We start from the raw sequence: 8,403 nt of genomic DNA, 5'->3' as shown, positions 1-8,403 counted from the left end.
GAAGAAAAAGAACAACGTTGGCAGCATAGCCACCCCAGACTCAGACAGTACTCCAAAGTCACAGTAATCAAAACAGCGTGGTATTGGCACAAAAACAGACATATGGATCAATGGAACAGAATACAGAGCCCAGAAATAAACCCACACACCTCAGTTAATCTTTGACAATTAATCTTTGACAAAGGAGGCAAGAATATATAATGGGAAAGAGACAGTCTCTTCCGCAAGTGGTGTTGGTAAAGTTGGACAGCCTTATATAAACCAGTGAAGTTAGAACACATCCTTTCACCATACACGAAAATAAACTCAAAATGTCTTAAAGACTTAAACATAAGACATGACACCATAAAACTTCTAGAAGAGAACACAGGCAAAATATTCTCTGACATAAATCATACCAATGTTTTCTTAGGTCAGTCTCCCAAGACAATAGAAATAAAAATGAAAATAAACAAAGGGGACCGAATCAAACTTACACGCTTTTGCACAGCAAAGGAAACCATAAACAAAATGAAAAGACAACCTACAGAATGGGAGAAAATATTTGCAAATGATGCGACCAGCAAGGGCTTAATTTCCAAAATATACAAACAGCTCATACAACTTGATGACAATAAAAGCAAACAACCCAATCAAAAAAATAGGCAGAAGACTTAAAGAGACATTTCTCCAAAGAAGAAATACAGATGGCCAATAGGCACATGAAAAGATGCTCAACACTGCCAATTATTAAAGAAATGCAAATCAAAACTACCATGAGGTACCACCTCACACAAGTCAGAATGGCCATCATTAAAAAGTCTACAAATAACATATGCTGGAGAGGGTGTGGAGAAAAGGGAATCCTCCTACAACACTGTTGGTGGGAATGTAAGTTGGTGCAGCCACTGTGGAAAACAGTATGGAGGTTCCTCAGAAAACTAAAAATAGACCTACTATATGATCCAGCAATCCCACTCCTGGGCGTATATCCAGACCAAACTATAATTCAAAAAGACACATTCACCCTGATCTTCACAGCAGCAATATTCACAATAGCCAAGACATGGAAACAGCCTAAATGTCCATCAACAGATGAATGGATAAAGACGATGTGGTACATATATACAATGAAATACTACTCAGCCATTAAAAAAAAGAATGAAATAATGCCATTTGCAGCAGCAACATGGATGCAACTAGAGATTATCATACTAAGCAAAGTAAGTCAGAAAGAGAAAGACAGATACCATGATACCTCTTATATGTGGGATCTAAAATATGACACAAATGAACCTATCTATGAAACAGAAACAGAATCAGAGACATAGAGAATAGACTGGTGGCTGCCAAGGGGGAAGCAGGTGGGAAAGGGATAAACTGGGAGTTTGGGATTAGCAGATGCAAACTGGTATATATAGATTGGCTAAACAACAAGGTCCTACTATATAGCACAGGGAACTATATTCAATATCCTGTGATAAACCATAATGGAAAAGAATATGAAAAAGAATGTATATACATATGTATAACAGAGTCACTTTGCTGTACAGCAGTAATTAACACAACGCTGTAAACCAAGTATACTTCAATAAAAAATAAGTTAATTAAATTTTTAAAAAGATTAATTCCTTCAGAAGAACAAGTACTACACATTCACAAAAAAAGCACCCTTTGAAAGTTTAAATTTTTGAATTTCTTTGCCACTTCCTTAGTTTTGATCATCTTGGACAATATATTTTTAATACTGACTTTTAAAAAGAATTGTGTTTCAGTGTTTCCTATCCGTAGAGAGACAGAAACAGATAAGTACAACTAAAAACTTATTTTTCAAAAGTCTCAAAAGTATAAGGGAAATGAAAGTAATTATATCTTCAAATGATTTTGGGGTATGTTTCTAATTTCATACTTCTGATGCGATTCAAGATTAAAACTGTATTAAGACAGTTGAGACATGCCGCATTGGTATTAAATGAATTTAATTTTGTGTAAAGTGGCAGAAATATTTTCTTCAGCAAACATACCTGCAGATATAAAATCACAACCATAAATCTACAAAAAAGCAAGCTATTGAATGAAATCTGATTGGTTATTTCCCTGCAGTATGGATCTGCTAATAATTTAATTTACTACTTGCTAACAGAAGCCAAAATTTAAATATACATATATATATGTGTGTGTGTATATATCTATCTCTTCAATTTTAAATCATTCATATATATGAACAAGTATACATACACATATATAATAATTGTTCATATATATAAACAATTTAAATTAAAGAAAGTACATCTGGTGGCCTATTTTTTCCCCCCGATTTCTAAAGAACACCATATTCTATTCTCGGCAGTGGAATGTCAATCCACCTTAAGGGTTGTTCAATGAGCATATCTGAGAAACCACTGGTTTAGCCAATGATGTACTTATTGAGGGAGGCCCTAGTGCCACTGTCAAGAGCTTATCCACAGGAGAGATAAGAAGGTACTTCTTTGATTTGTGAAAAGAAGTAGTGAGGAATGGCAGGTAGCTGCAGGCTGATGACACGTGATGTCCATATATATGTAGAACCAACACCCATTTTCCATACCCAAATCCAAAACCTTTATATCATTAATCCCAGGCAAAAATGGTAAGATTCATATGTGTTACTATCCCACGGCTTCAAGATGCCTCTAAACTCAAATGAGTATGTCTTAGTTTTATCAGTGGAGGACAAACCAGGCTTCTATCACCAAGCCCCATTCCATAACAGGCAAACCAGTCCAAGACTTCTCTGAGTGCTGCAGGAGAGTCTATGGAAGGGGCGCTCACTCCACTGTGATGCCTAAAATGCCTTTGCACAGAGCAAACATTCAATACATGCTGAGTGAATGAATCAGTGAACTGGCTCATTTCAGGGAAATTCCATTCAACAGGCTGGCATTCCTTCCTACCCATCTTAACTGTTAAGCTTGCCATCAGACAAAAATTTAATTATAAAACATTAGAGCTGAGGAAATTTTAGAAACTGTCTACTCTCCAGAGGTATACAACTTTAATTCAGTGGTAAAAATCACTAGGAGTGATTTAGGAGTCTATCAGACCTCAGTCCAAATTCCACATCTACCATATTTTGGTGAGCAAATAACTACTTCTGAGGCTCTGTTCCATGTATGCATTATGGGATATCATAATAATACATACATTAATTGTATGACTATCAGGGGATGAAATGACACAACCCATTTGCCATGGTCGGCTAAGTAATTTGCACCAAGTAAGCACTCAAGACATTAGCCAATATTAATAGCGGAGAGATGAAAACAAAACTCTGGGACTGAGGCCTACCTTAGTGGCCCCAGTGGTCATAATGACTGTCTTCCATTCAGCCTGCTCTCTTCTCACTAAGACTAAGGAAGAGAAGATGAACAAATTAGGAATAACAATTTGAAAATGGTTTTATACTCCCTGAATGAATGGAATTATAATAAAATGATTCATGAGTTCTGCAGAAATATGATGAGACTTTAGATCTTTCTGTTAGTTCTCTACAAAACCAATTGATGGCCCTAAGATGTACCTTCCCACCCAGCCCCATCCTTACCACGATCAAACATCATTGAAAATGGAAAAGTCAACAACACATATCAACAAGCTAAGTTACAAGCCAGTGAAGTCTCAGAGCTTTGATAGAGAAAATTCAGATTTATCATTATATGTAAAAATAAGATGATATGAAGAACTCAGTCTAAAAAATATTACCTGGAGATCTATAATCTCTACAATAGTGCTATAAAAAGTAAAGAGCTAGAAATCTATTTAGATGGTTTTCCTTATAAGAAAGCACTTTCTGTATAACTTTTAATGTACTGTTGATGAGAACAATTCAACAAAATTCAAATAAATATCTGCAGATGTCCTACAAGAAGAAAAGAACAGAGTTAGATGTGACAGGGGATAACTAGACTTCAGGATGAGTAAGACCCTATACTTGACCTCAATAAAGTAACATGAAATACAGTGGATGAGTCATGTACAGAATGTCAGAATTCTAAAAGGCCAAGCTAAGTACCAAAAGGAACACGTGGGGACTCTTAAGAAGGAAATAAAATATTGGTTAGTTGATTACGAAAAGGCAGAAGGGAGTAGGTTCCCTTTGGCTGCTCTTTGAAGAGATCACTTCCTTTCCCACCTAGTCCTGAGGCTAGGGTGGCATGGGCAATAGAGGAATGTGGGGACTGAGAATCATTTCTACTCTCACCAGAGTGGCTGGAAGCAGATTTTCTTACCAGGATGTACTAGTATGCTAATATTTAAGGGTTCTTGAGGTCAGAGAGAAGGGTTTGAATACTCCGGCTCCATCTCTTGCTGTGGGTCAAGTTTCTTACCTTTCCAACACCTCGGCGTCTTTATCGGAAAATTGGGGATGATGATAATGTCTCCCACCTGAGTGTGAGAACTACATGATATAGTGCATACGCAGGGCTAAATTTGGTGCCTGGCAAACAGAAAGTGCTCAGTACGGCAGGCGAGTGTAGTGACAATAAAGGCAAAGATGACGGGGGTAGTGCCGGTGTTGCTTCTGCCCCCAGAACAGGCTCTGACTGGGAGAGAGTTAAAGCACCTTTGGGTTCATGGGGGTTTATATATAAGCAACGGTTGATCAATGTGAGCTGGTTGTCCAAATGATTATGTGCAATCTAAGAAAAAAATGGGCCTCGGATCTGCTCAGCTACTTAATAATATTAGCAGCGGTAGTAGTCAAAGAAGCTAAATTTTATTACGTGTTTATATGCCAAACAATGTGCTGAACGTTTTAAAAGGATTTACTCACTTATTACAACGAGGCTATATGCCAGGTCCTGATAATGTTATTCGTCTCTTTCAGATGTTGACTGAGCCTCAGACGGGTTACAAAAGCACCTAAGATCCCGTTGTCAGTACATGACGGAAATGAGTTCAAATCCAGCCTGTCTGACTTGTTCTTAATCACTAAGGTATGAAATTAAGCATGTTGCCCTTTGCCTGATTCTCCTTCTGAGGCCTGAATATTTCACTTAGCTCTCTGAGTGCAGAAGAGAGAAAATTCTCTCTCCTTGACCCAACTTGGCATCAATATCCAACTCCCCTTCTCAAAATGGGTTGCTTCAACGAGCAGCAATGAATGCCAGGTCGTGGACCAGTCACCTTGATGACTAAGAGTCAGACACTAGGGAAAGAAAATGCTCTGTGACAAACCTACCCTTGTACAGAAACAAGACAGAATGGGGGGACAGGGCAGAAGATAATGGAATAAGGCATAGGAAAATTAGCACCTGGCGTCGTGACAGTAATAATAATAATAGTATTAGTAGCAGTAGTAGTAGTAATAATAGACTTTACTATGCTCTAGGCATTGTATTAAGTGCTTGGTGTAAGTGACTTCATTTTAACATTGAAAACAAGTCTATGGGGATGAAATATTATTAACATCATTTTATAGGCAGGAGTATTAAGGTTCAGGTAATCAGGTAAATTGCCCAAGCTCATATGGTTAGCAAGTGGAAAGCAGAGATTTGAACCAGCACCTACACTCCTAACCATTATGCTATAACCATTATGCTGAAGACATAAGAATTCCAATGGTCTTTCCCCGTAACCCACTCCTGCACTCCAGACTTAAATAGTCCAAGATCAAGAGAGAGCAAGCTTGGAGTTGCCACTCTTCAGTGAGTGTCAATCATTTCAAAACAGTGTGTTTGCTAACAAGATGCAGTTCCTGTGATAATCTTCTCAACCAGCTATCAAGAAACAGGAAGCAAAGATTCAAGTAACAGTATGTTCCTACTTACGAGGAAGGTGGGACAGCACAGTGGACACTGGGCTTAACTGGTCTGGAAAACGTGGTCCCAGTAGGCATACACGCTGGTACATTTTCCCCACCTACCAAATACAAAAGAAGTATTTCATTTCCATGTTGCTCTTCAAAGTTCCACCTCATTCGTGCCTGTCATTCATCCTCTGGCCTCTTCCTGTCTCCATTTCTGTACAGAAAGGTGCTGAGTCTCTGCTCTCGGATATGAAAAGGGTGTGTTAGGAGAGGGAGCCATGGTACCTCGATGTCTTTTTCTTTCATCTTAATTCTATTATGCCAACTCCACTGAACTTAATTAGAGTGAATACAGAATTACACAATTACCCTCTGTTCTATTCTTCAGATGTTATATTTTGATAAAATTTACGACATGCTGCTCTCCCCTTGAACACCAGATGAACACTAGAAATGGATGTGTGTTGACATAAAATCTGTTTTAATTACAATTAAAGTATAGCTTACATAATGATAGTGTTAACATAAAATTATAGATGTGTAGAGACAACGTGGTCATGCAGTTTTTAGTATAAGTACATGCTTAGACCAATATCTGTTAGCGGAATGAAGATGGAAGAGAATTTTGGTTAAGCCACAAAGGCTGTTTAAGGACTTGCAGATAGCTAAGGGGAACTCAAAGACCAGTAAGATAATATTTCCCCTGCCACGTTTGCAATTGCAAAGTGAAGGGAAGATGTGAAAGCAAGTACCCCTATGGAAATTACAAGACAAGTACATTTTTTTCCTTGAGTACCTGGGTAAATGCTTAAATTCTAATGTATATCAGTGATGCAAATTTTCAACTGAGTTTGATAAATCATAAAATAATAATTATACATATATGTATATAAAACTGCATGGAACTAGGCAGTTCAGAATTACTTCTAATTAAAGAGGTACCCTATGACAACTAACTTAAACCTTACAAAATATGGTTCCAAGTACCCTATCAGAGTGAAAAGCCGGAGACTGAAAGGTTTATTGTAAATGTTTGTAGTCATGGTGTCTTAACTAAAACTACTATGTCACAAATACTATTAAAATAATTGTGACATTTTATTCACTTTTACTGCAAACAACAAAAGAAACTATAGGTATTTTTTCATTTCAGGTAATTATTTTAGCTAACAGTTATTAAATGTTTTGAGAAGACAGAGTGCTAATTGCATTACTTCATTTTATCTTTAAAATAGCGCTTCCATGTAATTATTCTTAATATCTCCATTGTATTAAAGTGTATCTCTAGTTTAGACCTTTCTTCAGAACTGCAGACTTGTGTATCCAACTGTGTACTCAGCACCTCTACTTGGATGTCACGAAAACATCTCAAATCTTATACCTCCAAAACTGGTCTTTAATCCCCCAAACATGCTCTACCCCAAACTTTTTCCATCTTAGGTGACAGTAACCACACCTTTCCAGTTCCCCAGGCCCTAAATCTCGAATTCACCCTTGACCCCCTCTTCCTTTCCATTCTTGCATTCAATCTACCACGAAATGCTGTCACAACCTTTCCAATGTGCCACTTCTGAGAATTACCAGCCGCTAGCAGCCTGGTGCAGGCCAACAACATAGACCTCGAGGATCCTGTAGTCGCCTCCCGAGATTCTCCCTGACTCCACTCTCTCCCCACATCCTCAAGACCACAGATACAGCTATGCTTTTCAAAAAAGAGACAGTTCATGCCACACCTCGGCTAAAATCCTGCCCCTGGCTGCCTACATTTAGAGTAAAAGACACAATGCATGTGATGGCCTCCCAGGACTTACCCAATCCATCCCATCACATATCCGACCTCCAGCCCTCCTGCTGTCTCTTCCTCCCCACTGACTAAGTCAGTCAGGGTGGCCTCCTTGATATTCCTCCAAGCTGCCGGGCATATTTCTGCCTTAGAGTGTTGGGACTGGTTATTCTTGCTCCCAGGGAGTGGTCTCCCCATCATACATTCTGACAACTCCCTCACTTCAAGTCTTTGCTCAAATGTCAACTTATAAAATCCACCCTGACTACCCTATTTAAAATCAGAACCTACCTGTACACTCCTCCAGCACTCCCAACCCAAGCCTCTTCAGTGAGCTTCACATCCTTTTCCTTCTCCCGTAGCGTCCATCAACCTGTGACAAAGCATAGAGTTTATTTATAACATCCGTTTCCACACGAGAGTGTAAGGAGGGAGAAAGCATGCAAGAAGGAGCACGCAGGCAAAGGCTCTTGTCTGATTTATTCATTGATACGTCCAACCATAGAGAACAGGAAGATGCTTGATAAATAGTCCTGAAAAAGATACAGAAGAGGAAACTAGTAGTAAAGCTCAGAAAGTTTAAGTAACTTCCTCAAGGTTCTAGAGCTAGAAGAGGGTCACAGTAGAATTCACACTTGGGGATGTCTAACTTCAAATCTCTTAGCCTCTCTGCTTTTTTTTTTTTTTTTTTCTTCTTTGCGGTACGCGGGCTTCTCACTGTTGCAGCCTCTCCCGTTGCGGAGCACAGGCTCCAGACGCGCAGGCTCAGCAGCCATGGCTCACAGGCCCAGCCGCTCCGCAGCATGTGGGATCTTCCCGGATCGGGTCACGAACTCTCAACCACTGCGCCACC

At 39.0% G+C, this 8,403-nt stretch overlaps 1 long non-coding RNA gene across 1 annotated transcript; it reads right to left on the bottom strand.

Annotated features, from left to right (window-relative positions):
* Nucleotides 1-3,048: 3,048 nt before the first annotated feature.
* On the bottom strand, nt 3,049-7,958 carry LOC309960625. Its single transcript, XR_014326138.1, has 3 exons — nt 7,842-7,958; nt 5,885-6,004; nt 3,049-3,368 (listed from the first exon to the last, which is right to left on the bottom strand). It is a non-coding gene; the product is annotated as an uncharacterized lncRNA (long non-coding RNA).
* Between the last annotated feature and the right edge of the window lie 445 nt (nt 7,959-8,403).

This window comes from Leucopleurus acutus, assembly GCF_964270905.1.
Source record: "Leucopleurus acutus genome assembly, chromosome: 3".
Lineage (NCBI taxonomy): Eukaryota > Metazoa > Chordata > Mammalia > Artiodactyla > Delphinidae > Leucopleurus > Leucopleurus acutus.
This window is presented reverse-complemented; position numbering and strand designations above follow the sequence as displayed.